We start from the raw sequence: 26251 nt of genomic DNA on the forward strand, positions 1-26251 counted from the left end.
GAAACATCTTCACCCTTAAATAAAGATTTTCTTAATTCCTTACCTGTGTGCTAATTAGATATCACCTTGTTTTCACATTAAACAGACTTCCACATGAGAAAGCAGCAAGGATGCAGTGGCGTTAATGTTTCCTGGTGTCAACTTGTATTATTTCAGTAGACATTGAAATGAGGATGCATCTTGCTGCCTTTCCAATGAAGCAAGTTTAATTTAGTAATAGGTGAAAAACCATCCTTACAAAGGTGTTAATCAGAGACTTGGCTTTGTGGACACTTTTCAGAGAACAAATTTGTTAGCATAAAAATAAAGCCAGAAAATGAAGAGCTGTTTAATCACTCGATTGGATTTTTCTGCCAGCATATTTTTTTTCTCTGCAACCCACTGCTAAATTGTGCTTCCTAGCTGTTTTTTATAAAATCACTGAATCAAATCTAACTCTGATTACATCAGAGAAGGCCATGTACCCTACACCATAAGAGGAGGTTTGAAATTTTGACTTGTCTCCTTAAATATCACCAAAATCTGATCACAAGGTTAATTACATCCCTGGGTGGGATTGAACCACCAACCTTTTGGTTAATAGCCAAACACACTAACCGATTGCGCCACAGAGACACTTTGCAAAAGTCCATACTGACAAAGGCTAATAAGCATTCATCTAAAACGTTTCCTAGAAAAACTTTAAAAAGTCAATAATCTGGAGAGTTTTTGTAAGATGTTTCTTCCATCAACCAACGAAGAAACACATTGGTACTTTCCCATGATGAGTGAGTGCTTCAGGATCTCTTGCACTTACATGTGCAGCAGAGTACTGCAATGGAAGCATGCTGGGCCCATAACCCAGAGGTAGGCAGATTTAAACTATCCTCTGCTATATGCGTTTTTTTTTGTTAATTAAAGTAATCCAAAACTGGGATTGATATTTTGTCTCTTTTATTTTTACTTAAAGTACAATAACTTTTACCATTTTAATTTGTTTTAATAGTATATTGACAGTATTGTTTTCTTTCAAAAATCCACTTCATTTTCTTTTCCCTATTATTAAAATGGTAATTGACAAAAACAAACTACATTGTCACCAGAAGAGCAATACAAAATGTACAAGTGATATATTAAAATCATCTTTCCAGCTTGAATTTCAATGATGCATTGGGGCAACGATTTTGTGAGAAACATCTTCACCCTTAAATAAAGATTTTCTTAATTCCTTACCTGTGTGCTAATTAGATATCACCTTGTTTTCACATTAAACAGACTTCCACATGAGAAAGCAGCAAGGATGCAGTGGCGTTATTGTTTCCAGGTGTCAACCTGTATTATTTCAGTAGACATTGAAATGAGGATGCATCTTGCTGCCTTTCCAATGAAGCAAGTTTAATTTAGTAATAGGTGAAAAACCATCCTTACAAAGGTGTTAATCAGAGACTTGGCTTTGTGGACACTTTTCAGAGAACAAATTTGTTAGCATAAAAATAAAGCCAGAAAATAAAGAGCTGTTTAATCACTCAATTGGATTTTTCTGCCAGCATATTTTTTTTCTCTGCAACCCACTGCTAAATTGTGCTTCCTAGCTGTTTTTATAAAATCACTGAATCAAATCTAACTCTGATTACATCAGAGAAGGCCAGGTACCCTACACCATAACAGGGGGTTTGAAATTTTGACTTGTCTACTTAAAGATCACCAAAATCTGATAACAAGGTCAATTAGGTCCCTGGGTGGGATTGAACCACCAACCTTTTGGTTAATAGCCGTACATACTAACTGATTGCACCACAGAGACACTTTGCAAAAGTCCATACTGACAAAGGCTAATAAGCATTCATCTAAAACGTTTCCTAGAAAAACTTTAAAAAGTCAATAATCTGGAGAGTTTTTGTAAGATGTTTCTTCCATCAACCAACGAAGAAACACATTGGTACTTTCCCATGATGAGTGAGTGCTTCAGGATCTCTTGAACTTACATGTGCAGCAGAGTACTGCAATGGAAGCATGCTGGGCTCATAACCGAGAGGTAGGCAGATTGAAACTATCCTCTGCTATATGCATTTTTTTTTTGTTAATTAAAGTAATCCAAAACTGGGATTGATATTTTGTCTCTTTTATTTTTACTTAAAGTACAATAACTTTTACCATTTTAATTTGTTTTAATAGTATATTGACAGTATTGTTTTCTTTCAAAAATCCACTTCATTTTCTTTACCCTATTATTAAAATGGTAATTGACAAAAACAAACTACATTGTCACCAGAAGAGCAATACAAAATGTACAAGTGATATATTAAAATCATCTTTCCAGCTTGAATTTCAATGTTGCATTGGGTCAACAATTTTGTGAGAAACATCTTCACCCTTAAATAAAGATTTTCTTAATTCCTTACCTGTGTGCTAATTAGATATCACCTTGTTTTCACATTAAACAGACTTCCACATGAGAAAGCAGCAAGGATGCAGTGGCGTTAATGTTTCCTGGTGTCAACTTGTATTATTTCAGTACACATTGAAATGAGGATGCATCTTGCTGCCTTTCCAATGAAGCAAGTTTAATTTAGTAATAGGTGAAAAACCATCCTTACAAAGGTGTTAATCAGAGACTTGGCTTTGTGGACACTTTTCAGAGAACAAATTTGTTAGCATAAAAATAAAGCCAGAAAATGAAGAGCTGTTTAATCACTCAATTGGATTTTTTTGCCAGCATATTTCTTTTTCTCTGCAACCCACTGCTAAATTGTGCTTCCTAGCTGTTTTTTATAAAATCACTGAATCAAATCTAACTCTGATTACATCAGGGAAGGCCATGTACCCTACACCATAAGAGGAGGTTTGAAATTTTGACTTGTCTACTTAAATATCACCAAAATCTGATCACAAGGTTAATTACGTCCCTGGGTGGGATTGAACCACCAACCTTTTGGTTAATAGCCAAACACACTAACCGATTGCGCCACAGAGACACTTTGCAAAAGTCCATACTGACAAAGGCTAATAAGCATTCATCTAAAACGTTTCCTAGAAAAACTTTAAAAAGTCAATAATCTGGAGAGTTTTTGTAAGATGTTTCTTCCATCAACCAACGAAGAAACACATTGGTACTTTCCCATGATGAGTGAGTGCTTCAGGATCTCTTGCACTTACATGTGCAGCAGAGTACTGCAATGGAAGCATGCTGGGCCCATAACCCAGAGGTAGGCAGATTGAAACTATCCTCTGCTATATGCATTTTTTTTGTTAAAGTAATCCAAAACTGGGATTGATATTTTGTCTCTTTTATTTTTACTTAAAGTACAATAACTTTTACCATTTTAATTTGTTTTAATAGTATATTGACAGTATTGTTTTCTTTCAAAAATCCACTTCATTTTCTTTACCCTATTATTAAAATGGTAATTGACAAAAACAAACTACATTGTCACCAGAAGAGCAATACAAAATGTACAAGTGATATATTAAAATCATCTTTCCAGCTTGAATTTCAATGATGCATTGGGTCAACAATTTTGTGAGAAACATCTTCACCCTTAAATAAAGATTTTCTTAATTCCTTACCTGTGTGCTAATTAGATATCACCTTGTTTTCACATTAAACAGACTTCCACATGAGAAAGCAGCTAGGATGCAGTGGCGTTAATGTTTCCTGGTGTCAACCTGTATTATTTCAGTAGACATTGAAATGAGGATACATCTTGCTGCCTTTCCAATGAAGCAAGTTTAATTTAGTAATAGGTGAAAAACCATCCCTACAAAGGTGTTAATCAGAGACTTGGCTTTGTGGACACTTTTCAGAGAACAAATTTGTTAGCATAAAAATAAAGCCAGAAAATGAAGAGCTGTTTAATCACGCAATTTGATTTTTTTGCCAGCATATTTCTTTTTCTCTGCAACCCAATGCTAAATTGTGCTTCCTAGATGTTTTTATAAAATCACTGAATCAAATCTAACTCTGATTACATCAGAGAAGGCCAGGTACCCTACACCATAACAGGGGGTATGAAATTTGACTTGTCTACTTAAAGATCACCAAAATCTGATAACAAGGTCAATTAGGTCCCTGGGTGGGATTGAACCACCAACCTTTTGGTTAATAGCCGTACATACTAACTGATTGCACCACAGAGACACTTTGCAAAAGTCCATACTGACAAAGGCTAATAAGCATTCATCTAAAACGTTTCCTAGAAAAACTTTAAAAAGTCAATAATCTGGAGAGTTTTTGTAAGATGTTTCTTCCATCAACCAACGAAGAAACACATTGGTACTTTCCCATGATGAGTGAGTGCTTCAGGATCTCTTGAACTTACATGTGCAGCAGAGTACTGCAATGGAAGCATGCTGGGCTCATAACCGAGAGGTAGGCAGATTGAAACTATCCTCTGCTATATGCATTTTTTTTTGTTAATTAAAGTAATCCAAAACTGGGATTGATATTTTGTCTCTTTTATTTTTACTTAAAGTACAATAACTTTTACCATTTTAATTTGTTTTAATAGTATATTGACAGTATTGTTTTCTTTCAAAAATCCACTTCATTTTCTTTACCCTATTATTAAAATGGTAATTGACAAAAACAAACTACATTGTCACCAGAAGAGCAATACAAAATGTACAAGTGATATATTAAAATCATCTTTCCAGCTTGAATTTCAATGTTGCATTGGGTCAACAATTTTGTGAGAAACATCTTCACCCTTAAATAAAGATTTTCTTAATTCCTTACCTGTGTGCTAATTAGATATCACCTTGTTTTCACATTAAACAGACTTCCACATGACCACATGAGAAAGCAGCAAGGATGCAGTGGCGTTAATGTTTCCTGGTGTCAACTTGTATTATTTCAGTACACATTGAAATGAGGATGCATCTTGCTGCCTTTCCAATGAAGCAAGTTTAATTTAGTAATAGGTGAAAAACCATCCTTACAAAGGTGTTAATCAGAGACTTGGCTTTGTGGACACTTTTCAGAGAACAAATTTGTTAGCATAAAAATAAAGCCAGAAAATGAAGAGCTGTTTAATCACTCAATTGGATTTTTTTGCCAGCATATTTCTTTTTCTCTGCAACCCACTGCTAAATTGTGCTTCCTAGCTGTTTTTTATAAAATCACTGAATCAAATCTAACTCTGATTACATCAAAGAAGGCCATGTACCCTACACCATAAGAGGAGGTTTGAAATTTTGACTTGTCTACTTAAATATCACCAAAATCTGATCACAAGGTTAATTACGTCCCTGGGTGGGATTGAACCACCAACCTTTTGGTTAATAGCCAAACACACTAATCGATTGCGCCACAGAGACACTTTGCAAAAGTCCATACTGACAAAGGCTAATAAGCATTCATCTAAAACGTTTCCTAGAAAAACTTTAAAAAGTCAATAATCTGGAGAGTTTTTGTAAGATGTTTCTTCCATCAACCAACGAAGAAACACATTGGTACTTTCCCATGATGAGTGAGTGCTTCAGGATCTCTTGCACTTACATGTGCAGCAGAGTACTGCAATGGAAGCATGCTGGGCCCATAACCCAGAGGTAGGCAGATTGAAACTATCCTCTGCTATATGCATTTTTTTTGTTAATTAAAGTAATCCAAAACTGGGATTGATATTTTGTCTCTTTTATTTTTACTTAAAGTACAATAACTTTTACCATTTTAATTTGTTTTAATAGTATATTGACAGTATTGTTTTCTTTCAAAAATCCACTTCATTTTCTTTACCCTATTATTAAAATGGTAATTGATAAAAACAAACTACATTGTCACCAGAAGAGCAATACAAAATGTACAAGTGATATATTAAAATCATCTTTCCAGCTTGAATTTCAATGATGCATTGGGTCAACAATTTTGTGAGAAACATCTTCACCCTTAAATAAAGATTTTCTTAATTCCTTACCTGTGTGCTAATTAGATATCACCTTGTTTTCACATTAAACAGACTTCCACATGAGAAAGCAGCTAGGATGCAGTGGCGTTTATGTTTCCTGGTGTCAACCTGTATTATTTCAGTAGACATTGAAATGAGGATACATCTTGCTGCCTTTCCAATGAAGCAAGTTTAATTTAGTAATAGGTGAAAAACCATCCCTACAAAGGTGTTAATCAGAGACTTGGCTTTGTGGACACTTTTCAGAGAACAAATTTGTTAGCATAAAAATAAAGCCAGAAAATGAAGAGCTGTTTAATCACGCAATTTGATTTTTTTGCCAGCATATTTCTTTTTCTCTGCAACCCAATGCTAAATTGTGCTTCCTAGATGTTTTTATAAAATCACTGAATCAAATCTAACTCTGATTACATCAGAGAAGGCCAGGTACCCTACACCATAACAGGGGGTATGAAATTTGGCTTGTCTACTTAAAGATCACCAAAATCTGATAACAAGGTCAATTAGGTCCCTGGGTGGGATTGAACCACCAACCTTTTGGTTAATAGCCGTACATACTAACTGATTGCACCACAGAGACACTTTGCAAAAGTCCATACTGACAAAGGCTAATAAGCATTCATCTAAAACGTTTCCTAGAAAAACTTTAAAAAGTCAATAATCTGGAGAGTTTTTGTAAGATGTTTCTTCCATCAACCAACGAAGAAACACATTGGTACTTTCCCATGATGAGTGAGTGCTTCAGGATCTCTTGAACTTACATGTGCAGCAGAGTACTGCAATGGAAGCATGCTGGGCTCATAACCGAGAGGTAGGCAGATTGAAACTATCCTCTGCTATATGCATTTTTTTTTGTTAATTAAAGTAATCCAAAACTGGGATTGATATTTTGTCTCTTTTATTTTTACTTAAAGTACAATAACTTTTACCATTTTAATTTGTTTTAATAGTATATTGACAGTATTGTTTTCTTTCAAAAATCCACTTCATTTTCTTTACCCTATTATTAAAATGGTAATTGACAAAAACAAACTACATTGTCACCAGAAGAGCAATACAAAATGTACAAGTGATATATTAAAATCATATTTCCAGCTTGAATTTCAATGATGCATTGGGGCAACGATTTTGTGAGAAACATCTTCACCCTTAAATAAAGATTTTCTTAATTCCTTACCTGTGTGCTAATTAGATATCACCTTGTTTTCACATTAAACAGACTTCCACATGAGAAAGCAGCAAGGATGCAGTGGCGTTAATGTTTCCTGGTGTCAACTTGTATTATTTCAGTAGACATTGAAATGAGGATGCATCTTGCTGCCTTTCCAATGAATCAAGTTTAATTTAGTAATAGGTGAAAAACCATCCTTACAAAGGTGTTAATCAGAGACTTGGCTTTGTGGACACTTTTCAGAGAACAAATTTGTTAGCATAAAAATAAAGCCAGAAAATGAAGAGCTGTTTAATCACTCAATTGGATTTTTCTGCCAGCATATTTTTTTTCTCTGCAACCCACTGCTAAATTGTGCTTCCTAGCTGTTTTTATAAAATCACTGAATCAAATCTAACTCTGATTACATCAGAGAAGGCCAGGTGCCCTACACCATAACAGGGGGTTTGAAATTTTGACTTGTCTACTTAAAGATCACCAAAATCTGATAACAAGGTCAATTAGGTCCCTGGGTGGGATTGAACCACCAACCTTATGGTTAATAGCCGTACATACTAACCGATTGCGCCACAGAGACACTTTGCGAAAGTCCATACTGACAAAGGCTAATAAGCATTCATCTAAAACGTTTCCTAGAAAAACTTTAAAAAGTCAATAATCTGGAGAGTTTTTGTAAGATGTTTCTTCCATCAACCAACGAAGAAACACATTGGTACTTTCCCATGATGAGTGAGTGCTTCAGGATCTCCTGCACTTACATGTGCAGCAGAGTACTGCAATGGAAGCATGCTGGGCCCATAACCCAGAGGTAGGCAGATTGAAACTATCCTCTGCTATATGCATTTTTTTTTGTTAATTAAAGTAATCCAAAACTGGGATTGATATTTTGTCTCTTTTATTTTTACTTAAAGTACAATAACTTTTACTATTTTAATTTGTTTTAATAGTATATTGACAGTATTGTTTTCTTTCAAAAATCCACTTCATTTTCTTTACCCTATTATTAAAATGGTGATTGACAAAAACAAACTACATTGTCACCAGAAGAGCAATACAAAATGTACAAGTGATATATTAAAATCATCTTTCCAGCTTGAATTTCAATGATGCATTGGGGCAACGATTTTGTGAGAAACATCTTCACCCTTAAATAAAGATTTTCTTAATTCCTTACCTGTGTGCTAATTAGATATCACCTTGTTTTCACATTAAACAGACTTCCACATGAGAAAGCAGCAAGGATGCAGTGGCGTTAATGTTTCCTGGTGTCAACCTGTATTATTTCAGTAGACATTGAAATGAGGATACATCTTGCTGCCTTTCCAATGAAGCAAGTTTAATTTAGTAATAGGTGAAAAACCATCCCTACAAAGGTGTTAATCAGAGACTTGGCTTTGTGGACACTTTTCAGAGAACAAATTTGTTAGCATAAAAATAAAGCTAGAAAATGAAGAGCTGTTTAATCACGCAATTTGGTTTTTTTGCCAGCATATTTCTTTTTCTCTGCAACCCACTGCTAAATTGTGCTTCCTAGATGTTTTTATAAAATCACTGAATCAAATCTAACTCTGATTACATCAGAGAAGGCCAGGTACCCTACACCATAACAGGGGGTATGAAATTTGACTTGTCTACTTAAAGATCACCAAAATCTGATAACAATGTCAATTACGTCCCTGGGTGGGATTGAACCACCAACCTTTTGGTTAATAGCCGTACACACTAACTGATTGCGCCACAGAGACACTTTGCAAAAAGTACATACTGACAAATGCTAATAAGCATTCATCTAAAACGTTTCCTAGAAAAACTTAAAAAAGTCAATAATCTGGAGAGTTTTTGTAAGATGTTTCTTCTATCAACCAACGAAGAAACACATTGGTACTTTCCCATGATGAGTGAGTGCTTCAGGATCTCTTGCACTTACATGTGCAGCAGAGTACAGCAATGGAAGCATGCTGGGCCCATAACCCAGAGGTAGGCAGATTGAAACTATCCTCTGCTATATGCATTTTTTTGTTTGTTAATTAAAGTAATCCAAAACTGGGATTGATATTTTGGCTCTTTTATTTTTACTTAAAGTACAATAACTTTTACCATTTTAATTTGTTTTAATAGTATATTGACAGTATTGTTTTCTTTAAAAAATCCACTTAATTTTCTTTACCCTATTATTAAAATGGTAATTGACAAAAACAAACTACATTGTCACCAGAAGAGCAATACAAAATGTTCAAGTGATATATTAAAATCATCTTTCCAGCTTGAATTTCAATGATGCATTGGGGCAACGATTTTGTGAGAAACATCTTCACCCTTAAATAAAGATTTTCTTAATTCCTTACCTGTGTGCTAATTAGATATCACCTTGTTTTCACATTAAACAGACTTCCACATGAGAAAGCAGCAAGGATGCAGTGGCGTTAATGTTTCCTGGTGTCAACCTGTATTATTTCAGTAGACATTGAAATGAGGATGCATCTTGCTGCCTTTCCAATGAAGCAAGTTTAATTTAGTAATAGGTGAAAAACCATCCCTACAAAGGTGTTAATCAGAGACTTGGCTTTGTGGACACTTTTCAGAGAACAAATTTGTTAGCATAAAAATAAAGCCAGAAAATGAAGAGCTGTTTAATCACGCAATTTGATTTTTTTGCCAGCATATTTCTTTTTCTCTGCAACCCACTGCTAAATTGTGCTTCCTAGATGTTTTTATAAAATCACTGAATCAAATCTAACTCTGATTACATCAGAGAAGGCCAGGTACCCTACACCATAACAGGGGGTATGAAATTTGACTTGTCTACTTAAAGATCACCAAAATCTGATAACAAGGTCAATTAGGTCCCTGGGTGGGATTGAACCACCAACCTTTTGGTTAATAGCCATACATACTAACTGATTGCGCCACAGATACACTTTGCAAAAGTTCATACTGACAAAGGCTAATAAGCATTCATCTAAAACGTTTCCTAGAAAAACTTAAAAAAGTCAATAATCTGGAGAGTTTTTGTAAGATGTTTCTTCTATCAACCAACGAAGAAACACATTGGTACTTTCCCATGATGAGTGAGTGCTTCAGGATCTCTTGCACTTACATGTGCAGCAGAGTACAGCAATGGAAGCATGCTGGGCCCATAACCCAGAGGTAGGCAGATTGAAACTATCCTCTGCTATATGCATTTTTTGTTTGTTAATTAAAGTAATCCAAAACTGGGATTGATATTTTGTCTCTTTTATTTTTACTTAAAGTACAATAACTTTTACCATTTTAATTTGTTTTAATAGTATATTGACAGTATTGTTTTCTTTCAAAAATCCACTTCATTTTCTTTACCCTATTATTAAAATGGTAATTGACAAAAACAAACTACATTGTCACCAGAAGAGCAATACAAAATGTACAAGTGATATATTAAAATCATCTTTCCAGCTTGAATTTCAATGATGCATTGGGGCAACGATTTTGTGAGAAACATCTTCACCCTTAAATAAAGATTTTCTTAATTCCTTACCTGTGTGCTAATTAGATATCACCTTGTTTTCACATTAAACAGACTTCCACATGAGAAAGCAGCAAGGATGCAGTGGCGTTAATGTTTCCTGGTGTCAACCTGTATTATTTCAGTAGACATTGAAATGAGGATGCATCTTGCTGCCTTTCCAATGAAGCAAGTTTAATTTAGTAATAGGTGAAAAACCATCCTTACAAAGGTGTTAATCAGAGACTTGGCTTTGTGGACACTTTTCAGAGAACAAATTTGTTAGCATAAAAATAAAGCCAGAAAATGAAGAGCTGTTTAATCACGCAATTTGATTTTTTTGCCAGCATATTTCTTTTTCTCTGCAACCCACTGCTAAATTGTGCTTCCTAGATGTTTTTATAAAATCACTGAATCAAATCTAACTCTGATTACATCAGAGAAGGCCAGGTACCCTACACCATAACAGGGGGTATGAAATTTGACTTGTCTACTTAAAGATCACCAAAATCTGATAACAATGTCAATTACGTCCCTGGGTGGGATTGAACCACCAACCTTTTGGTTAATAGCCGTACACACTAACTGATTGCGCCACAGAGACACTTTGCAAAAAGTACATACTGACAAATGCTAATAAGCATTCATCTAAAACGTTTCCTAGAAAAACTTAAAAAAGTCAATAATCTGGAGAGTTTTTGTAAGATGTTTCTTCCATCAACCAACGAAGAAACACATTGGTACTTTCCCATGATGAGTGAGTGCTTCAGGATCTCTTGCACTTACATGTGCAGCAGAGTACTGCAATGGAAGCATGCTGGGCCAATAACCCAGAGGTAGGCAGATTGAAACTATCCTCTGCTATATGCATTTTTTTTTGTTAATTAAAGTAATCCAAAACTGGGATTGATATTTTGGCTCTTTTATTTTTACTTAAAGTACAATAACTTTTACCATTTTAATTTGTTTTAATAGTATATTGACAGTATTGTTTTCTTTCAAAAATCCACTTCATTTTCTTTACCCTATTATTAAAATGGTAATTGACAAAAACAAACTACATTGTCACCAGAAGAGCAATACAAAATGTACAAGTGATATATTAAAATCATCTTTCCAGCTTGAATTTCAATGATGCATTGGGGCAACGATTTTGTGAGAAACATCTTCACCCTTAAATAAAGATTTTCTTAATTCCTTACCTGTGTGCTAATTAGATATCACCTTGTTTTCACATTAAACAGACTTCCACATGAGAAAGCAGCAAGGATGCAGTGGCGTTAATGTTTCCTGGTGTCAACCTGTATTATTTCAGTAGACATTGAAATGAGGATGCATCTTGCTGCCTTTCCAATGAAGCAAGTTTAATTTAGTAATAGGTGAAAAACCATCCTTACAAAGGTGTTAATCAGAGACTTGGCTTTGTGGACACTTTTCAGAGAACAAATTTGTTAGCATAAAAATAAAGCCAGAAAATAAAGAGCTGTTTAATCACTCAATTGGATTTTTCTGCCAGCATATTTTTTTTTCTCTGCAACCCACTGCTAAATTGTGCTTCCTAGCTGTTTTTATAAAATCACTGAATCAAATCTAACTCTGATTACATCAGAGAAGGCCAGGTACCCTACACCATAACAGGGGATTTGAAATTTTGACTTGTCTACTTAAAGATCACCAAAATCTGATAACAAGGTCAATTAGGTCCCTGGGTGCGATTGAACCACCAACCTTTTGGTTAATAGCCGTACATACTAACTGATTGCGCCACAGAGACACTTTGCGAAAGTCCATACTGACAAAGGCTAATAAGCATTCATCTAAAACGTTTCCTAGAAAAACTTTAAAAAGTCAATAATCTGGAGAGTTTTTGTAAGATGTTTCTTCCATCAACCAACGAAGAAACACATTGGTACTTTCCCATGATGAGTGAGTGCTTCAGGATCTCTTGCACTTACATGTGCAGCAGAGTACTGCAATGGAAGCATGCTGGGCCCATAACCCAGAGGTAGGCAGATTGAAACTATCCTCTGCTATATGCATTTTTTTTTGTTAATTAAAGTAATCCAAAACTGGGATTGATATTTTGTCTCTTTTATTTTTACTTAAAGTACAATAACTTTTACCATTTTAATTTGTTTTAATAGTATATTGACAGTATTGTTTTCTTTCAAAAATCCACTTCATTTTCTTTACCCTATTATTAAAATGGTAATTGACAAAAACAAACTACATTGTCACCAGAAGAGCAATACAAAATGTACAAGTGATATATTAAAATCATCTTTCCAGCTTGAATTTCAATGATGCATTGGGGCAACGATTTTGTGAGAAACATCTTCACCCTTAAATAAAGATTTTCTTAATTCCTTACCTGTGTGCTAATTAGATATCACCTTGTTTTCACATTAAACAGACTTCCACATGAGAAAGCAGCAAGGATGCAGTGGCGTTAATGTTTCCTGGTGTCAACCTGTATTATTTCAGTAGACATTGAAATGAGGATGCATCTTGCTGCCTTTCCAATGAAGCAAGTTTAATTTAGTAATAGGTGAAAAACCATCCTTACAAAGGTGTTAATCAGAGACTTGGCTTTGTGGACACTTTTCAGAGAACAAATTTGTTAGCATAAAAATAAAGCCAGAAAATAAAGAGCTGTTTAATCACTCAATTGGATTTTTCTGCCAGCATATTTTTTTTCTCTGCAACCCACTGCTAAATTGTGCTTCCTAGCTGTTTTTATAAAATCACTGAATCAAATCTAACTCTGATTACATCAGAGAAGGCCAGGTACCCTACACCATAACAGGGGATTTGAAATTTTGACTTGTCTACTTAAAGATCACCAAAATCTGATAACAAGGTCAATTAGGTCCCTGGGTGCGATTGAACCACCAACCTTTTGGTTAATAGCCGTACATACTAACTGATTGCGCCACAGAGACACTTTGCGAAAGTCCATACTGACAAAGGCTAATAAGCATTCATCTAAAACGTTTCCTAGAAAAACTTTAAAAAGTCAATAATCTGGAGAGTTTTTGTAAGATGTTTCTTCCATCAACCAACGAAGAAACACATTGGTACTTTCCCATGATGAGTGAGTGCTTCAGGATCTCTTGCACTTACATGTGCAGCAGAGTACTGCAATGGAAGCATGCTGGGCCCATAACCCAGAGGTAGGCAGATTGAAACTATCCTCTGCTATATGCATTTTTTTTTGTTAATTAAAGTAATCCAAAACTGGGATTGATATTTTGTCTCTTTTATTTTTACTTAAAGTACAATAACTTTTACCATTTTAATTTGTTTTAATAGTATATTGACAGTATTGTTTTCTTTCAAAAATCCACTTCATTTTCTTTACCCTATTATTAAAATGGTAATTGACAAAAACAAACTACATTGTCACCAGAAGAGCAATACAAAATGTACAAGTGATATATTAAAATCATCTTTCCAGCTTGAATTTCAATGATGCATTGGGGCAACGATTTTGTGAGAAACATCTTCACCCTTAAATAAAGATTTTCTTAATTCCTTACCTGTGTGCTAATTAGATATCACCTTGTTTTCACATTAAACAGACTTCCACATGAGAAAGCAGCAAGGATGCAGTGGCGTTAATGTTTCCTGGTGTCAACCTGTATTATTTCAGTAGACATTGAAATGAGGATGCATCTTGCTGCCTTTCCAATGAAGCAAGTTTAATTTAGTAATAGGTGAAAAACCATCCTTACAAAGGTGTTAATCAGAGACTTGGCTTTGTGGACACTTTTCAGAGAACAAATTTGTTAGCATAAAAATAAAGCCAGAAAATGAAGAGCTGTTTAATCACGCAATTTGATTTTTTTGCCAGCATATTTCTTTTTCTCTGCAACCCACTGCTAAATTGTGCTTCCTAGATGTTTTTATAAAATCACTGAATCAAATCTAACTCTGATTACATCAGAGAAGGCCAGGTACCCTACACCATAACAGGGGGTATGAAATTTGACTTGTCTACTTAAAGATCACCAAAATCTGATAACAATGTCAATTACGTCCCTGGGTGGGATTGAACCACCAACCTTTTGGTTAATAGCCGTACACACTAACTGATTGCGCCACAGAGACACTTTGCAAAAAGTACATACTGACAAATGCTAATAAGCATTCATCTAAAACGTTTCCTAGAAAAACTTAAAAAAGTCAATAATCTGGAGAGTTTTTGTAAGATGTTTCTTCCATCAACCAACAAAGAAACACATTGGTACTTTCCCATGATGAGTGAGTGCTTCAGGATCTCTTGCACTTACATGTGCAGCAGAGTACTGCAATGGAAGCATGCTGGGCCAATAACCCAGAGGTAGGCAGATTGAAACTATCCTCTGCTATATGCATTTTTTTTTGTTAATTAAAGTAATCCAAAACTGGGATTGATATTTTGGCTCTTTTATTTTTACTTAAAGTACAATAACTTTTACCATTTTAATTTGTTTTAATAGTATATTGACAGTATTGTTTTCTTTCAAAAATCCACTTCATTTTCTTTACCCTATTATTAAAATGGTAATTGACAAAAACAAACTACATTGTCACCAGAAGAGCAATACAAAATGTACAAGTGATATATTAAAATCATCTTTCCAGCTTGAATTTCAATGATGCATTGGGGCAACGATTTTGTGAGAAACATCTTCACCCTTAAATAAAGATTTTCTTAATTCCTTACCTGTGTGCTAATTAGATATCACCTTGTTTTCACATTAAACAGACTTCCACATGAGAAAGCAGCAAGGATGCAGTGGCGTTAATGTTTCCTGGTGTCAACCTGTATTATTTCAGTAGACATTGAAATGAGGATGCATCTTGCTGCCTTTCCAATGAAGCAAGTTTAATTTAGTAATAGGTGAAAAACCATCCTTACAAAGGTGTTAATCAGAGACTTGGCTTTGTGGACACTTTTCAGAGAACAAATTTGTTAGCATAAAAATAAAGCCAGAAAATAAAGAGCTGTTTAATCACTCAATTGGATTTTTCTGCCAGCATATTTTTTTTCTCTGCAACCCACTGCTAAATTGTGCTTCCTAGCTGTTTTTATAAAATCACTGAATCAAATCTAACTCTGATTACATCAGAGAAGGCCAGGTACCCTACACCATAACAGGGGATTTGAAATTTTGACTTGTCTACTTAAAGATCACCAAAATCTGATAACAAGGTCAATTAGGTCCCTGGGTGCGATTGAACCACCAACCTTTTGGTTAATAGCCGTACATACTAACTGATTGCGCCACAGAGACACTTTGCGAAAGTCCATACTGACAAAGGCTAATAAGCATTCATCTAAAACGTTTCCTAGAAAAACTTTAAAAAGTCAATAATCTGGAGAGTTTTTGTAAGATGTTTCTTCCATCAACCAACGAAGAAACACATTGGTACTTTCCCATGATGAGTGAGTGCTTCAGGATCTCTTGCACTTACATGTGCAGCAGAGTACTGCAATGGAAGCATGCTGGGCCCATAACCCAGAGGTAGGCAGATTGAAACTATCCTCTGCTATATGCATTTTTTTTTGTTAATTAAAGTAATCCAAAACTGGGATTGATATTTTGTCTCTTTTATTTTTACTTAAAGTACAATAACTTTTACCATTTTAATTTGTTTTAATAGTATATTGACAGTATTGTTTTCTTTCAAAAATCCACTTCATTTTCTTTACCCTATTATTAAAATGGTAATTGACAAAAACAAACTACATTGTCACCAGAAGAGCAATACAAAATGTACAAGTGATATATTAAAATCATCTTTCCAGCTTGAATTTCAATGATGCATTGGGGCAACGATTTTGTGAGAAACATCTTCACCCTTAAATAAAGATTTTCTTAATTCCTTACCTGTGTGCTAATTAGATATCACCTTGTTTTCACATTAAACAGACTTCCACATGAGAAAGCAGCAAGGATGCAGTGGCGTTAATGTTTCCTGGTGTCAACCTGTATTATTTCAGTAGACATTGAAATGAGGATGCATCTTGCTGCCTTTCCAATGAAGCAAGTTTAATTTAGTAATAGGTGAAAAACCATCCTTACAAAGGTGTTAATCAGAGACTTGGCTTTGTGGACACTTTTCAGAGAACAAATTTGTTAGCATAAAAATAAAGCCAGAAAATGAAGAGCTGTTTAATCACTCGATTTGATTTTTCTGCCAGCATATTTTTTTTCTCTGCAACCCACTGCTAAATTGTGCTTCCTAGCTGTTTTTTATAAAATCACTGAATCAAATCTAACTCTGATTACATCAGAGAAGGCCATGTACCCTACACCATAAGAGGAGGTTTGACATTTTGACTTGTCTACTTAAATATCACCAAAATCTGATCACAAGGTTAATTACGTCCTTGGGTGGGATTGAACCACCAACCTTTTGGTTAATAGCCAAACACACTAACCGATTGCGCCACAGAGACACTTTGCAAAAAGTACATACTGACAAAGGCTAATAAGCATACATCTAGAACGTTTCCTAGAAAAACATAAAAAAATCAATAATCTGGAGAGTTTTTGTAAGATGTTTCTTCCATCAACCAACGAATAAACACATTGGTACTTTCCCATGATGAGTGAGTGCTTCAGGATCTCTTGCACTTACATGGGCAGCAGAGTACTGCAATGGAAGCATGCTGGACCCATAACCCAGAGGTAGGCAGATTGAAACTATCCTTTGCTATATGCATTTTTTTTGTTAATTTAAGTAATCAAAACTGGGATTGATATTTTTGCTCTTTTATTTTTACTTAAAGTACAATAACTTTTACCATTTTAATTTGTTTTAATAGTATATTGACAGTATAGTTTTCTTTCAAAAATCCACTTAATTTTCTTTACCCTGTTATTAAAATGGTAATTGACAAAAAAACTACATTGTCACCAGAAGAGCAATACAAAATGTACAAGTGATATATTAAAATCATCTTTCCAGCTTGAATTTCAATGATGCATTGGGGCAACAATTTTGTGAGAAACATCTTCACCCTTAAATAAAGATTTTCGTAATTCCTTACCTGTGTGCTAATTAGATATCACCTTGTTTTCACATTAAACAGACTTCCACATGAGAAAGCAGCAAGGATGCAGTGGCGTTAATGTTTCCTGGTGTCAACCTGTATTATTTCAGTAGACATTGAAATGAGGATGCATCTTGCTGCCTTTCCAATGAAGCAAGTTTAATTTAGTAATAGGTGAAAAACCATCCTTACAAAGGTGTTAATCAGAGACTTGGCTTTGTGGACACTTTTCAGAGAACAAATTTGTTAGCATAAAAATAAAGCCAGAAAATGAAGAGCTGTTTAATCACGCAATTTGATTTTTTTGCCAGCATATTTCTTTTTCTCTGCAACCCACTGCTAAATTGTGCTTCCTAGATGTTTTTATAAAATCACTGAATCAAATCTAATTACATCAGAGAAGGCCAGGTACCCTACACCATAACAGGGGGTATGAAATTTGACTTATCTACTTAAAGATCACCAAAATCTGATAACAAGGTCAATTTGGTCCCTGGGTGGGATTGAACCACCAACCTTTTGGTTAATAGCCAAACACACTAACCGATTGCGCCACAGAGACACTTTGCAAAAGTCCATACTGACAAAGGCTAATAAGCATTCATCTAAAACGTTTCCTAGAAAAACTTTAAAAAGTCAATAATCTGGAGAGTTTTTGTAAGATGTTTCTTCCATCAACCAACGAAGAAACACATTGGTACTTTCCCATGATGAGTGAGTGCTTCAGGATCTCTTGCACTTACATGTGCAGCAGAGTACTGCAATGGAAGCATGCTGGGCCCATAACCCAGAGGTAGGCAGATTGAAACTATCCTCTGCTATATGCATTTTTTTTTTGTTAATAAAAGTAATCCAAAACTGGGATTGATATTTTGTCTCTTTTATTTTTACTTAAAGTACAATAACTTTTACCATTTTAATTTGTTTTAATAGTATATTGACAGTATTGTTTTCTTTCAAAAATCCACTTCATTTTCTTTACCCTATTATTAAAATGGTAATTGACAAAAACAAACTACATTGTCACCAGAAGAGCAATACAAAATGTACAAGTGATATATTAAAATCATCTTTCCAGCTTGAATTTCAATGATGCATTGGGTCAACGATTTTGTGAGAAACATCTTCACCCTTAAATAAAGATTTTCTTAATTCCTTACCTGTGTGCTAATTAGATATCACCTTGTTTTCACATTAAACAGACTTCCACATGAGAAAGCAGCAAGGATGCAGTGGCGTTAATGTTTCCTGGTGTCAACCTGTATTATTTCAGTAGACATTGAAATGAGGATGCATCTTGCTGCCTTTCCAATGAAGCAAGTTTAATTTAGTAATAGGTGAAAAACCATCCCTACAAAGGTGTTAATCAGAGACTTGGCTTTGTGGACACTTTTCAGAGAACAAATTTGTTAGCATAAAAACAAAGCCAGAAAATGAAGAGCTGTTTAATCACGCAATTTGATTTTTTTGCCAGCATATTTCTTTTTCTCTGCAACCCACTGCTAAATTGTGCTTCCTAGATGTTTTTATAAAATCACTGAATCAAATCTAACTCTGATTACATCAGAGAAGGCCAGGTACCCTACACCATAACAGGGGGTATGAAATTTGACTTGTCTACTTAAAGATCACCAAAATCTGATAACAAGGTCAATTAGGTCCCTGGGTGGGATTGAACCACCAACCTTTCGGTTAATAGCCATACATACTAACTGATTGCACCACAGAGACACTTTGCAAAAGTTCATACTGACAAAGGCTAATAAGCATTCATCTAAAACGTTTCCTAGAAAAACTTTAAAAAGTCAATAATCTGGAGAGTTTTTGTAAGATGTTTCTTCCATCAACCAACGAAGAAACACATTGGTACTTTCCCATGATGAGTGAGTGCTTCAGGATCTCTTGCACTTACATGTGCAGCAGAGTACAGCAATGGAAGCATGCTGGGCCCATAACCCAGAGGTAGGCAGATTGAAACTATCCTCTGCTATATGCATTTTTTTGTTTGTTAATTAAAGTAATCCAAAACTGGGATTGATATTTTGGCTCTTTTATTTTTACTTAAAGTACAATAACTTTTACCATTTTAATTTGTTTTAATAGTATATTGACAGTATTGTTTTCTTTCAAAAATCCACTTAAATTTCTTTACCCTATTATTAAAATGGTAATTGACAAAAACAAACTACATTGTCACCAGAAGAGCAATACAAAATGTACAAGTGATATATTAAAATCATCTTTCCAGCTTGAATTTCAATGATGCATTGGGGCAACGATTTTGTGAGAAACATCTTCACCCTTAAATAAAGATTTTCTTAATTCCTTACCTGTGTGCTAATTAGATATCACCTTGTTTTCACATTAAACAGACTTCCACATGAGAAAGCAGCAAGGATGCAGTGGCGTTAATGTTTCCTGGTGTCAACCTGTATTATTTCAGTAGACATTGAAATGAGGATGCATCTTGCTGCCTTTCCAATGAAGCAAGTTTAATTTAGTAATAGGTGAAAAACCATCCTTACAAAGGTGTTAATCAGAGACTTGGCTTTGTGGACACTTTTCAGAGAACAAATTTGTTAGCATAAAAATAAAGCCAGAAAATAAAGAGCTGTTTAATCACTCAATTGGATTTTTCTGCCAGCATATTTTTTTTCTCTGCAACCCACTGCTAAATTGTGCTTCCTAGCTGTTTTTATAAAATCACTGAATCAAATCTAACTCTGATTACATCAGAGAAGGCCAGGTACCCTACACCATAACAGGGGGTTTGAAATTTTGACTTGTCTACTTAAAGATCACCAAAATCTGATAACAAGGTCAATTAGGTCCCTGGGTGGGATTGAACCACCAACCTTTTGGTTAATAGCCATACATACTAACTGATTGCGCCACAGAGACACTTTGCAAAATTCCATACTGACAAAGGCTAATAAGCATTCATCTAAAACGTTTCCTAGAAAAACTTTAAAAAGTCAATAATCTGGAGAGTTTTTGTAAGATGTTTCTTCCATCAACCAACGAAGAAACACATTGGTACTTTCCCATGATGAGTGAGTGCTTCAGGATCTCTTGAACTTACATGTGCAGCAGAGTACTGCAATGGAAGCATGCTGGGCCCATAACCCAGAGGTAGGCAGATTGAAACTATCCTCTGCTATATGCATTTTTTTTTTTGTTAATTAAAGTAATCCAAAACTGGGATTGATATTTTGTCTCTTTTATTTTTACTTAAAGTACAATAACTGTTACCATTTTAATTTGTTTTAATAGTATATTGACAGTATTGTTTTCTTTCAAAAATCCACTTCATTTTCTTTACCCTATTATTAAAATGGTAATTGACAAAAACAAACTACATTGTCACCAGAAGAGCAATACAAAATGTACAAGTGATATATTAAAATCATCTTTCCAGCTTGAATTTCAATGATGCATTGGGTCAACAATTTTGTGAGAAACATCTTCACCCTTAAATAAAGATTTTCTTAATTCCTTACCTGTGTGCTAATTAGATATCACCTTGTTTTCACATTAAACAGACTTCCACATGAGAAAGCAGCAAGGATGCAGTGGCGTTTATGTTTCCTGGTGTCAACTTGTATTATTTCAGTAGACATTGAAATGAGGATGCATCTTGCTGCCTTTCCAATGAAGCAAGTTTAATTTAGTAATAGGTGAAAAACCATCCTTACAAAGGTGTTAATCAGAGACTTGGCTTTGTGGACACTTTTCAGAGAACAAATTTGTTAGCATAAAAATAAAGCCAGAAAATGAAGAGCTGTTTAATCACTCGATTGGATTTTTCTGCCAGCATATTTTTTTTCTCTGCAACCCACTGCTAAATTGTGCTTCCTAGCTGTTTTTTATAAAATCACTGAATCAAATCTAACTCTGATTACATCAGAGAAGGCCATGTACCCTACACCATAAGAGGAGGTTTGAAATTTTGACTTGTCTACTTAAATATCACCAAAATCTGATCACAAGGTTAATTACGTCCCTGGGTGGGATTGAACCACCAACCTTTTGGTTAATAACCAAACACACTAACCGATTGCGCCACAGAGACACTTTGCAAAAAGTACATACTGACAAAGGCTAATAAGCATACATCTAGAACGTTTCCTAGAAAAACATTAAAAAATCAATAATCTGGAGAGTTTTTGTAAGATGTTTCTTCCATCAACCAACGAATAAACACATTGGTACTTTCCCATGATGAGTGAGTGCTTCAGGATCTCTTGCACTTACATGTGCAGCAGAGTACTGCAATGGAAGCATGCTGGACCCATAACCCAGAGGTAGGCAGATTGAAACTATCCTTTGCTATATGCATTTTTTTTGTTAATTTAAGTAATCAAAACTGGGATTGATATTTTTGCTCTTTTATTTTTACTTAAAGTACAATAACTTTTACCATTTTAATTTGTTTTAATAGTATATTGACAGTATACTTTTCTTTCAAAAATCCACTTAATTTTCTTTACCCTATTATTAAAATGGTAATTGACAAAAAAAACTACATTGTCACCAGAAGAGCAATACAAAATGTACAAGTGATATATTAAAATCATCTTTCCAGCTTGAATTTCCATGATGCATTGGGGCAACAATTTTGTGAGAAACATCTTCACCCTTAAATAAAGATTTTCGTAATTTCTTACCTGTGTGCTAATTAGATATCACCTTGTTTTCACATTAAACAGACTTCCACATGAGAAAGCAGCAAGGATGCAGTGGCGTTAATGTTTCCTGGTGTCAACCTGTATTATTTCAGTAGACATTGAAATGAGGATGCATCTTGCTGCCTTTCCAATGAAGCAAGTTTAATTTAGTAATAGGTGAAAAACCATCCCTACAAAGGTGTTAATCAGAGACTTGGCTTTGTGGACACTTTTCAGAGAACAAATTTGTTAGCATAAAAATAAAGCCAGAAAATGAAGAGCTGTTTAATCACGCAATTTGATTTTTTTGCCAGCATATTTCTTTTTCTCTGCAACCCACTGCTAAATTGTGCTTCCTAGCTGTTTTTATAAAATCACTGAATCAAATCTAACTCTAATTACATCAGAGAAGGCCAAGTACCCTACACCATAACAGGGGGTTTGAAATTTTGACTTGTCTACTTAAAGATCACCAAAATCTGATAACAAGGTCAATTAGGTCCCTGGGTGGGATTGAACCACCAACCTTTTGGTTAATAGCCGTACATACTAACTGATTGCGCCACAGAGACACTTTGCAAAAGTCCATACTGACAAAGGCTAATAAGCATTCATCTAAAACGTTTCCTAGCAAAACTTTAAAAAGTCAATAAACGGGAGAGTTTTTGTAAGATGTTTCTTCCATCAACCAACGAAGAAACACATTGGTACTTTCCCATGATGAGTGAGTGCTTCAGGATCTCTTGCACTTACATGTGCAGCAGAGTACTGCAATGGAAGCATGCTGGGCCCATAACCCAGAGGTAGGCAGATTGAAACTATCCTCTGCTATATGCATTTTTTTTTGTTAATTAAAGTAATCCAAAACTGGGATTGATATTTTGTCTCTTTTATTTTTACTTAAAGTACAATAACGTTTACCATTTTAATTTGTTTTAATAGTATATTGACAGTATTGTTTTCTTTCAAAAATCCACTTCATTTTCTTTACCCTATTATTAAAATGGTAATTGACAAAAACAAACTACATTGTCACCAGAAGAGCAATACAAAATGTACAAGTGATATATTAAATTCATCTTTCCAGCTTGAATTTCAATGATGCATTGGGTCAACAATTTTGTGAGAAACATCTTCACCCTTAAATAAAGATTTTCTTAATTCCTTACCTGTGTGCTAATTAGATATCACCTTGTTTTCACATTAAACAGACTTCCACATGAGAAAGCAGCAAGGATGCAGTGGCGTTAATGTTTCCTGGTGTCAACTTGTATTATTTCAGTAGACATTGAAATGAGGATGCATCTTGCTGCCTTTCCAATGAAGCAAGTTTAATTTAGTAATAGGTGAAAAACCATCCTTACAAAGGTGTTAATCAGAGACTTGGCTTTGTGGACACTTTTCAGAGAACAAATTTGTTAGCATAAAAATAAAGCCAGAAAATGAGGAGCTGTTTAATCACTCAATTGGATTTTTCTGCCAGCATATTTTTTTTTCTCTGCAACCCACTGCTAAATTGTGCTTCCTAGCTCTTTTTTATAAAATCACTGAATCAAATCTAACTCTGATTACATCAGAGAAGGCCAGGTACCCTACACAATAAGAGGGGGTTTGAAATTTTGACTTGTCTACTTAAATATCACCAAAATCTGATCACAAGGTCAATTACGTCCCTGGGTGGGATTGAACCACCAACCTTTTGGTTAATAGCCGAACACACTAACCGATTGCGCCACAGAGACACTTTGCAAACAGTACATACTGACAAAGGCTAATAAGCATACATCTAGAACGTTTCCTAGAAAAACATTAAAAAATCAATAATCTGGAGAGTTTTTGTAAGATGTTTCTTCCATCAACCAATGAATAAACACATTGGTACTTTCCCATGATGAGTGAGTGCTTCAGGATCTCTTGCACTTACATGTGCAGCAGAGTACTGCAATGGAAGCATGCTGGACCCATAACCCAGAGGTAGGCAGATTGAAACTATCCTTTGCTATATGCATTTTTTTTGTTAATTTAAGTAATCAAAACTGGGATTGATATTTTTGCTCTTTTATTTTTACTTAAAGTACAATAACTTTTACCATTTTAATTTGTTTTAATAGTATATTGACAGTATACTTTTCTTTCAAAAATCCACTTAATTTTCTTTACCCTATTATTAAAATGGTAATTGACAAAAAAAACTACATTGTCACCAGAAGAGCAATACAAAATGTACAAGTGATATATTAAAATCAACTTTCCAGCTTGAATTTCAATGATGCATTGGGGCAACAATTTTGTGAGAAACATCTTCACCCTTAAATAAAGATTTTCGTAATTTCTTACCTGTGTGCTAATTAGATATCACCTTGTTTTCACATTAAACAGACTTCCACATGAGAAAGCAGCAAGGATGCAGTGGCGTTAATGTTTCCTGGTGTCAACCTGTATTATTTCAGTAGACATTGAAATGAGGATGCATCTTGCTGCCTTTCCAATGAAGCAAGTTTAATTTAGTAATAGGTGAAAAACCATCCCTACAAAGGTGTTAATCAGAGACTTGGCTTTGTGGACACTTTTCAGAGAACAAATTTGTTAGCATAAAAATAAAGCCAGAAAATGAAGAGCTGTTTAATCACGCAATTTGATTTTTTTGCCAGCATATTTCTTTTTCTCTGCAACCCACTGCTAAATAGTGCTTCCTACATGTTTTTATAAAATCACTGAATCAAATCTAACTCTGATTACATCAGAGAAGGCCAGGTACCCTACACCATAACAGGGGGTATGAAATTTGACTTGTCTACTTAAAGATCACCAAAATCTGATAACAAGGTCAATTAGGTCCCTGGGTGGGATTGAACCACCAACCTTTTGGTTAATAGCCGTACATACTAACTGATTGCGCCACATAGACCCTTTTACTTGCCTTATAGAGCAGCTCTGGAGCTGTTACAGTGCCCGGCTGCTGCAAGAAATCAGCTTGAATGCTTAAGCGGCTGGGGCATAGCCAACATGAGCCCCACACCGAAGGAGGGTGGAGGTGTTTAATGCGAACTAGGGGTCATCCAAGCGCCGCATAAGGCCGCCATGCCCTGCACGCCCCTTTTCTCTTTTCATATGCAGACGAGGGTTGATGTGATGACATCACCATATGCAAATCCATCTGCTGCAGGCCTTCCCCCAGGAATGCTTGCACTAGTTGTTGCATTTGGTTTGTTGTTTGGGGGTGCTTCAGTATTAGGCAGCCTTCTGCCCTCCCATGTTCATCTGAAAATATGTGTTCTCCCTGCAGTTGTTGTCCCCAGATGAGAGTTCCCTTGTGCTGCCTCAGTTGGATCTCCTTCACTTGACAGGGGGGTACCCGAGCAGCAACCCTCCCCAGCTCTAGCCCAACTCCTACTTACCTGCCAGGTGAGATACTATGATCATGAAGGTGCTTCTCCCAGGGCAAGGCTCACCCATTGCACTCTGGGTGTGCTGCTCCTGCGATTTCCCCAAATGTGGGAAACTTGACTGCATAATTTGTGTTTCCCCTGGTCGGCTCTCGTATAATTCAGATCTCTTTGTCTCAGGTCTCTCTCCAGCCTAGTTTGCTGTCTGTTTCCACTTCTCTTTTCTTGAGCCGCTCCCTTCTATGCCCTTGCGCACTATCCTGACTTCTCCCGTCTGCTTACTTTGTGCTTTCCAATGCACAATGCAAACTACAGGTAGTACTGCAGGGCCCACACCCTTTTACTTGCCTTACAGAGCAGCTCTGGGGCTGTTACAGTGCCCAGCTGCTGCAAGAAATCAGCTTGAATGCTTCAGGGGCTGGGGCATAGCCAACATGAGCCCCACACCGAAGAAGGGTGGAGGTGTTTAATGCGAACTAGGGGTCATCCAAGCGCCGCAAAAGGCCGCCATGCCCTGCACGCCCCTTTTCTCTTTTCATATGCAGACGAGGGTTGAAGCCAACTTTGACCCACTGCTTGGATGGCATTACCATATGCAAATCAATCTGCTGCAGGCCTT

General features: G+C 35.5%; 5 non-coding genes across 5 annotated transcripts; 1 reads left to right on the forward strand and 4 right to left on the reverse strand.

The window, feature by feature from the left end:
- Positions 1 to 541: 541 nt before the first annotated feature.
- On the reverse strand, positions 542 to 615 carry TRNAN-AUU (transfer RNA asparagine (anticodon AUU)). The gene has a single exon. It is a non-coding gene; the product is annotated as a tRNA-Asn (tRNA).
- Positions 616 to 2880: 2265 nt separating this feature from the next.
- On the reverse strand, positions 2881 to 2954 carry TRNAN-AUU (transfer RNA asparagine (anticodon AUU)). Its single transcript has one exon. It is a non-coding gene; the product is annotated as a tRNA-Asn (tRNA).
- A 15113-nt stretch (positions 2955 to 18067) lies between these two features.
- Positions 18068 to 18141, reverse strand: TRNAN-AUU (transfer RNA asparagine (anticodon AUU)). The gene has a single exon. It is a non-coding gene; the product is annotated as a tRNA-Asn (tRNA).
- A 3436-nt stretch (positions 18142 to 21577) lies between these two features.
- TRNAN-AUU (transfer RNA asparagine (anticodon AUU)) lies at positions 21578 to 21651 on the reverse strand. The gene has a single exon. It is a non-coding gene; the product is annotated as a tRNA-Asn (tRNA).
- Positions 21652 to 25636: 3985 nt separating this feature from the next.
- Positions 25637 to 25799, forward strand: LOC134970787 (U1 spliceosomal RNA). The gene has a single exon (XR_010190047.1). It is a non-coding gene; the product is annotated as a U1 spliceosomal RNA (small nuclear RNA).
- Positions 25800 to 26251: the final 452 nt, after the last annotated feature.

This window comes from Pseudophryne corroboree, chromosome 11 (assembly GCF_028390025.1).
Source record: "Pseudophryne corroboree isolate aPseCor3 chromosome 11, aPseCor3.hap2, whole genome shotgun sequence".
Classification (NCBI taxonomy): Eukaryota; Metazoa; Chordata; class Amphibia; order Anura; family Myobatrachidae; genus Pseudophryne; species Pseudophryne corroboree.